The 7231-nt window shown below is 32.5% G+C and overlaps 1 pseudogene; it reads right to left on the reverse strand.

Moving 5' to 3' along the window:
* Positions 1–3012: 3012 nt before the first annotated feature.
* LOC132308642 (probable LRR receptor-like serine/threonine-protein kinase At1g53440) lies at positions 3013–7008 on the reverse strand (annotated as a pseudogene).
* Between the last annotated feature and the right edge of the window lie 223 nt (positions 7009–7231).

Raw genomic sequence — 7231 nt, forward strand, 5'->3', positions numbered from 1 at the left:
TCATAGTAGGTGACTTGTGTAAGTCGGTAATTGTGTTTTTAGCAAGGATTAGATATCAATCTTAATTCGATTAGTTTCTAACGGATTAAAAATATTTGAAGAAAACAGGTGATTCTGGAATCTCTCCGATGAAATTGTTGAATGACAGATCAAGAGTGGCGTTTGCCGGAATTTTGTCTGCGAATTCCGACGGAATTTCGCCGGAAAGCCTGTGGTAGGAGACGGTGAAGTAGTGGAGATTGTTGCCTCCGGTGAAATTCAGAGCAACAACCCACTGATCAGATTCGAAGACAGATCTACAACTTCAACTGAATCAAACCCACTTGGAAGACTACCGAGAAGTAATTGCTTTTCAAGGATTAGAAGTAATTGCTGAATTCTTGTTTCATCATCTTTGCAATTCTTTTAATAAAGAATTGTTTTAATTAAGAATTTCAACTGAATCAAACCCACTTGGAAGTCTACTATATATATATAATTGTTGAATTCTTTTAACTAAGAATTGTGATTTATGGTCTTTACTTGTTTCATCATCATTTTGGAAGCACATTCCCTCATGTGATTATTATCTTTGATATCTCTAATTGTTGGAAGTAAATGATCCTATGTGTTTTTTATTTCTCTGTGAGTAACGTTTGTGTGTGTGTGTGTATATATGTATATATATATATATATCTGTGTGTATGTGTATATATATATATATATATTTATAATTTTTTAAGGCATTTTAGTCTTTTAATTTAATTTTTTAAATTAATGGATCGGTGATTAAGTCATTTTATATCATGTCAGAACTGTTCAACTAAGGTTAAGGTGGTAATAAGAAATGAAATAAAAATTTATAATATGAGTAATAATTATTTTTAAAAAATATTTAAAGATGATATTTACCCAGAAATGCCAGTGAAACGACCCTTTGAACATTATTTTCATGCACGTGGTTGTGGAAAATTCCAAGAGTCTAAAAGCATTCCTAAAAGAGGAGCAAAAGACTGTGGTCTAATTTTTAATTCATCATTTTGAGTAAACGCGTTAAAGTTGTACCTCAAAGAACCGCGGGAAAAAGTTGATGCCTTTTGTAGACAAACTGCAACCACATTAAATGCTTTGGAGACTGTTAGGTGCACAAGTCAAAGAGGGTGGCTTGTGTAGGTCGGTAATTATGTTTTAACCAAGGTGGTCACTCATCGAATTAAATAAGGCATTAGTTTTAATTCAATTAGCTCTCTAACAATTTAAAAATATTTAAATTTATTATCTATTTGTGATTGGATTGAATCCGTTAAATGATAAATCAAATCGAATTAAATTCGCGAATTGGAGTTTTTTTCCTAAATAGTCGAATATTATTTATTTATTAACTATAACCCAATAGATGAAATTTCAATTTTTAAACATTAATTCATATATTTAAATAATCATTAATTAATACATTTTTAGAGACCATTAAATGATCATCAATTATTAAATTAACTAATACATTCTTTGAATGTATATATATATAAATCTCATGGATTGAATCGGATCGAACTCTCAGATTGAATTTTTAATAGTCCAACTCGTAATTTGATCCGTGAGCTACAGATTCAATTTTTTTGAATCTGCCATCAATCCGTGGGTGTAGCAATTCAATCCGATTCGCACAAATCGGATCGAATTCGCTAATTTACAAATTATTTGTCTACCCCCACTTTTCAAGCTGAATAAAGCCCGCAAATGTATGTATAAATATTTATGAAATGTAATTAAGAGCAGAGAAGATTATAATTTGATTCATTTGAAAGCATAAGTGTTGGTAGACTATTGTATCTTTTACTTTATCATTTATATGAGTGTGAGCTTTATTTTGAGGTTCTACGTCTTTTAAATGACAAATAATTTCATCTAAATTATTTATCAAAGTGTTTTATGTTGTAAAATTACAAAAAAGAAATGGTATGAGTTTTACCTGAGGTAGCATCTGTCACATTCAAAGTCCATATTTTAATTATAAATTTTTGAGTTTGGAATGGGATACAAAAGGTGATGGATTGAAGTTCATATTTATTTTATTGCATGATTGGCTAAATCCAATCATTTAATCAAGTAGATCTACTATATTAAATTGTGGTGGATTATTTACCTTTTATGTGCAAACTTGAGTATAGAGAAACATTGAATGATTTTGCAAATAGTGCTGCTATTTATAGCAAGAGTCAGTTAGGCCGATTCTTATTATTATTTTTCACAAGGTGAAGAAGTCAAACATCAGTTTCGTGCATGGCTGGCTATGGAATATTACAAGCAATTGAAAAAGTGGTAGCTGTAAAATAAAGGAAATTTGTGTGTGACAATGTTGCCTTGTAGTCTTTTGTTATTCTCAAAGTTTGTGGCGCCAGGAGAGAAGGCGGTGTAACCAAATCAACCCCCTATCCAATCACACTCTCAAAAATTGGCTTCCACCTGCCACTTGGAGTTTGGGATAGAAACATGCATGCATACTTTTCAAAAACTTCAAAAGCTATAGCAGTTGGGTTTAATTTTTTTTTTATTTTTGAAAATTCCAAAAATTAAAAATTAGACCTCTCGGATGCGAAAGTTCGTCTTATTATTATTATTATTTTTTTTGCAATATAGCAGTTGGATTAATCAATAACACTGCTTTCATGCATGGCTGGCTGTGGAAAATTCCAAAAATGTAAAAGCATTCCTGAGAATAAAGAGTAAATTGGTCCAAATACACCACTCATGTCAATTCAAACAATTGATGCCAAAGCCCCTCCTAACGACCAACTCCAACAATTGAATAGATATTATTTTAGGTTTGCATTATTTGAACGCTACATTTATATATATATATAGGTATTCTATAATTGTAATGTTTATTTCATTTCAGTTTTCATTTTGTTGCCATAGAAGTTATGCCTATAACATTCATTGAAGTACCTTTTTCCCCTTCCGTTCACCATTGTCAATATGATGGTCCATGTTTTGATATCCTTGTAAGATTTAGTATAGATTCTCAATGCTGTATTAAAAATAGTTATTGATGCTAAAAAAACACATATACGTATAGGCATTTGAATTCCTTGTACATAATCTTTAAACATCATAAATACAATTAAAGAAAAGAACATGCACAAAGTTCACATAACATAATTTCAAAGCGCCATAGTTACACATCACATATTCGTTAATCAGTGTAGATTCACATCATAAAGATCTGAAAGAAGCTTTCTTGATGAAGTTTCTTCCTTCATAAAACCATTCCTATTACTTTGGATGGAAATGGAGGAATCAATCCACAGCCCATCCATTGATATGCTCTTCTGCACCAGACTGTCCTGAGAGAATGACGAAACGTGTGTCTGGCTGTCCTATGACAGCTTCTCAAAGGCTTTAAACCTCAAGTACTCGTTCTCTGAACTATGCTTCACTATCGGTGCTTGGACTGGGCTATTGCCCTCAAGCATACTCACCACAGAAGACATGGATGGTCTAAGGGTGGGAGATGGGTTGGTGCATAAAAGAGACAAGTTTAAAATCCTCAGTGCCTCTTCTTTTGAGTAGTTTGAACCGAGACTCAGATCCACAAGTTCTAAAAGATTTCCCTGCTCTTGCAGAACATAAGCCTGCAATGCCAAGGAGAAACAAATACAACTTTAATTATCCTATGCAACCTCCAACTGAGTAACTATAAAACATGAAGTACTCATAAAATTAGTAGATATGTAAAAGAAATAAACAAAAGCATTTCCATCATAAAGCTATTCAGAATGAAAAAAAATCTCGTTTTTCTTTTCTAAAAACATATATTTTTTTTTGGATTTTGATGAAACTTCATCTTCACATCACGCAGACCAACAAAAGTCAGTTAAATGTAGGAAATGCATTTGAATTTAGTATACTACTCTCATTCAAGCAGAATCTGATTCAATTATCAATTTCCTTTATGTCTATTTTCATCACAACCAAAAAAAAAAAAAAACTGTCTGTCATCATTCAAAAAACAAAATCATTTTGAAATATCGTGGTCATGTGAGATTGAACAGTTTATAAAAGTTTTTCCACTGAATTTAATTTAAAGTTTTGATTTAAGCACTTTTATAAAAAATCTAAAAAGAATCATTATATTTGAAGCCTTTTCATCTGAAGACATTTAAGAATTGGAGAAACAAGAGCAAGCTCTAGAAGTGTAAACCGAAAGGGCTAGTTACGGGAGGCTCCTGCCATTGCGAGGTCTGGAAAGGGACAGATGTATGCAGCCTTACTTCCGCATGGGTATAGGCTGTTTGCAGTTTTGAACCTCTAACCTTTAAGTCACAATGTAGCAACCGGGGCTTGCCCATAGAAATATAAACCAAAAGACTCGAAAGAGGAGAACTCCAAAAAGAAAGCTTACCCAAAGAAGGTAAACAAACTCCTCCTTTGGCCTGTCATTTGTATTGCTTTCCCCACTGACAATCTCTAATAAAACGATTCCAAAGCTGTAAATATCTATTTTGTCTGTCAAATAACCTTTCAATGCATATTTAGGAGCCATGCATCCTCTGAAAAATAAAAAATAGAAAGTGCATGAAAAATTGAGCAATTAATAAGGTATGAATAGATGCAAAGAACAATATAGAAGGCGGAAAAGTGATGGATATAAACTCACATTGTTCCAGCAATTCTAGTGCTGCTCGGTATGGGTGTTCTCTTCTTCATCAAGTTTGGCCAAACTAAAGTCAGATATCTTAGCATTCAGATCCTTATCAAGCAACGCATTGGTAACCTTAATGTCTCTATGAACGATTTTCAACCTTGATTCCTCGTGAAGATATGCTAAACCCTTTGCTATTCCTAAGCTTATTCTCTTTCTTGTTAGCCAATCCAAGTTTAGATTGTGTTCATTGCGACCTAAAAGTAAGAAAGAGTCATATCATTATAGTCACTCTTATAACGTATATACATTGGTGTAAAAGATTAAGTTTGCAAATAGTGCTGCTATTTATAGCAAGAGAAAAGGTGAAGTCAAACGTCAGTTTCATGCATGGCTGGCTATGGAAAATTCCAAGCAATTGAATTTTTTTTTTTTGATGCACCAATTCTTGCCCAACTGCTCAAGTAGCCAATTTAAATCACAAGACTCACCAATCATGACTGATTGAAATAAAAGCTTATTCCATTTCCAAATTATTATTTTTGTTATAAAGTTCAAAGAAGCATTCATACGCTCATAATATTGCTTCTAACATAGCTATGCAAATCTCTTTGCTATCATACCGTTTAAGCTAATTTTCATTTCAAATGATATTTAAATCATTGAAGAATTGGTTGTTGATGTTTATAAGTAGTAATTAAAAAATAAATATATTTTTAGAAGAATTCAGCGATAATTGATATTCCTGACACTTATAATTTTATCCCATTTTAAGTGATATTCAAATTGCTCTATCAAACACACTTAATTATTATAGTGCTAAATCATTTGGAATTAATTACTAAATTAAGTTATCAAACAGCTTCATGGACCACATACTGATATTTATTCTTTTAATAATAAAAAAATGCATGTATTTTTGTAACGATTCGAATCCGTAGGTCCGAACCGTTAGCCGGGTCCTTAACCGAACCCGATGTCAACTAGGGACAACACCATTCTTTCCAACGTCAATACATATTATACGTGTCATTTCGGATTTATATATAAAAAAAGTAATAATAAATAAATAAATAATAAAATAAGATTATAGCTATAAAGTATATCAAAACGGTCTACTAACCCATTGAACCCTGTGGAGGAGCGTTGTCCGCCACTTGCCATCTGTGTCCCGAAAAATGTTAAATGTAATAGGGTGAACAAATTGCTTAGTAGGTAGTGCCTAAGACACACTTCTTGTGACCCAGTGAAAATAGGAATAGAGGATAGGGGTCATGCTATGCCGGAAAAGAATACAACATAAATTCCAATTTCAAATAAACAATACCATGCCATAATATGCAATGTTATGTATGTCGCTCCCCATTTTCAAAATTCAAATCTATTGTTTTTCAAACTGTTAATATAATCTGTCCGTTGGTGACTCCGTAACGACACGAGAGAAGGATTGGCTACTGTCCCTGACATTTGGTATCTCCGCGGCGTCATTAGGGGCCAGATAGCTCAACCACGCTAAGGTACTCTCCCTAGTTCCCTCTAGGCTATATTAACACCACGGCCCTTTGGTGACTCCGCAACGACCTGGTTTTCTCAAAAACTATATCAAAATAAAAAAATTCCCAAAAAATCCCTTTCACTTTCATTTCAAAATACTTTCCCCTTTTCTTTCATGCCCAATGCTATGGATGCATGTCATGTATTTTTCCAATAGTATGAAAATAGAGGAAATTTACACTTCACAATTTAACATGCTTCTTCATAGAAATTTCTAGGAAAATAATAAACACCAGGGCATGGAAATTAACATTTAGGCATGCTTCTCACATAATACCATCAACACATATAAGCATAAAGTTTATATTACAACAATTATATCATTTTCAAGGCAAACAATTTAAATAAGACATGCTTCACAAGAAATTCTAAAAAAAATTATACATGCTTACATACATCATTTCTAGCAATTAGTAATATAATAGGTATAGGAAATCAACATTTAAGCATGTTTTTCATATACATCAATTAACACATAAAATCAAGAACTTTATACACCACAATAAAATCATTCTAGGGTTAATTAACTCCAATTAAATATGTTAGCAATAATTAACAAGAAATTGACTCACAAAGGAATAAGAAATTGGGAATTAGAAACCCCTAACTCAAGGATGATGAAAAATCCCTAAAATAGGTCTCAAAACCGGAATCCCTAGAGAGTATCAAATCTGAAATTGCTTATATGGATGTGTAGATCTCACCGTGCTCTTTAATTTGCCACAAACCGCATCAAAAATCATTCAATGGTTTGAGAGAAATTGAGATTTGAAGCTTAATAGAGAAGGAAAAAGAAAAAAGAAAATTTGTGAGGCCAAGAAATGGCCTCTTGGCCCATTTTCTAAAAATAAAAATGTGGATCCCATCTTTAAAATAAGATTTTTTTTTTTTATTAACTTAAACCACAAATACGCGCGTGTGCACACACACACATATACATAACAATCCACAACCACATAAAACACATTAAATAAAATGCATAGGATGCAAATGGACTCAACTAAAATTCTCGTATGCAACAATTCCGGTAATGGATCCTACATGGGACCGTTCAGT

This window comes from Cornus florida, unplaced genomic scaffold (genome assembly GCF_030987335.1).
Source record: "Cornus florida cultivar Cherokee Brave unplaced genomic scaffold, ASM3098733v1 CherokeeBrave_3.0.0_Hap2_Chr05, whole genome shotgun sequence".
Lineage (NCBI taxonomy): Eukaryota > Viridiplantae > Streptophyta > Magnoliopsida > Cornales > Cornaceae > Cornus > Cornus florida.